Here is a 1,559-nt window from a genome sequence, read left to right on the forward strand (position 1 = left end):
AAATCTCTCCTCTAAAAGTTATTCTTTCAGGTATTTTTAATCAAAGCACATTAACATAGCAATGTTGTGTTTTAGGTCAATCAACTCAATCTTCACAAATAAGGCCTTATATGTAGAGAGGAGAATTCACTCTAGTAATTATATTACATAATTAATTACATATAATTACATGTAATTATATAATATAATGCAATTATATTACATTAAGGGATATATTCAAGATATTTCCATAATTTATAAAATTTCTAGGAAGGATAAAGACCTCTGTTTGGATGCTGCACAGCTAGAAAAAAAAATGGAGTGAGGAGAAAGGTCCAAACACAGCACAAAAATATTCCAGTAGACACTACTCCCCAACTTGTACCACTTAACACCTTGCTGCCAGGAACCCAACTCCAGAGCTTGATCAGGATACTCACTGTCTTCACAAGAACATAAATTTTCTACATGTCATTCCTACCCTGAATTGTCCATATGCACATGTAGGTTTGTCTCACATGAATTCATCTCATTGAAGAATCAATGCCAACTGCAATCCTTACTCCAGATGAGACTGGGAAACTACACTTATATATTATCAGTCTATGCAGTAGTAGAAGGTATGATAAATGGAGAAAAAGACATCTACCATAGTAGACATTAGACTCATTATATCCTCTTGATACAAATTTATATATTGTTCAGTCCCACGGAGGCATCCCTGGCAGCAACCTTATTTTCAGGTTTTAGGTGAGTGGCTCTGAGTGCTGGGGGTGGTAAGGTTGGGGTTGTGCTGGTCCTGCAGTCTGCTGGGGGCCAATTGCACACCCAGGGAGATAGGGAAGCTGAAGACAAACTGTGAGGTAAGGGTGGGAGTGGGCTTGCAGCTCCCCTAAGGGGCCTGAAGAGCTGGCGGGCCTGGAGGGGCAGGATGTGGCCAGCACCTGGGACAGCTGCTCCATGCAGCTCAAGGCCTTCCCCAGCCTCAGATGCTCCTTTATCATCTGCCAAGCCAAGCAGATGGTAGCAGAGCACAGGATGCCCTCCTAGCAGTGCACCATCCCTGGACAGAGGTTTTGCTTCACCGCACAGTCCTACTCCATGGCTTCCATGAACCAGGAGCCCATGTTGGACTTGTGGTTGTCTTCCACTGGATGCGTTTGTACTGGTAGCATCCTTGCATGTGGTTTGGGCATTCAGAGGAGACATTCAACAGGACTGTGATCCCTAGGGCGTCCAGCATGTTTCTCCAGGCAGCATGGAAGGCACCATGGAAGTAGAGGAACTGAAGAATCTCCAAGGGAGCCCGCCGCCTGTGCAGAGCGGCTCCAGTGGAGCTGCAATGCAGGTGAAAGGACTCCATGGCACTGGGGAGAGTCTGCAGGGGCGCTGGTTTTGGAACAGAATTCTGGGTAAGCAGAGGAAAACTTCTCTCAGCCACGTTTCAGCAAGCAGATGTCTCTTCACTGGGGCTTAGGATGGAGTGTCTGCACTACTAGAGTCAAGGTGGGGTCCTCCCTGAGCCCCTGGCGCCTGGGCTCCACTCAAAGTAGAGGATGGCAGCCAAGTAGAGACTAGAG

At 46.3% G+C, this 1,559-nt stretch overlaps 1 pseudogene; it reads right to left on the minus strand.

Moving 5' to 3' along the window:
- Positions 1–718: 718 nt before the first annotated feature.
- LOC144249138 (dual specificity protein phosphatase 4 pseudogene) lies at positions 719–1,222 on the minus strand (annotated as a pseudogene).
- Positions 1,223–1,559: the final 337 nt, after the last annotated feature.

The sequence above is a fragment of the Urocitellus parryii genome, chromosome 11, assembly GCF_045843805.1.
Source record: "Urocitellus parryii isolate mUroPar1 chromosome 11, mUroPar1.hap1, whole genome shotgun sequence".
NCBI lineage: Eukaryota > Metazoa > Chordata > Mammalia > Rodentia > Sciuridae > Urocitellus > Urocitellus parryii.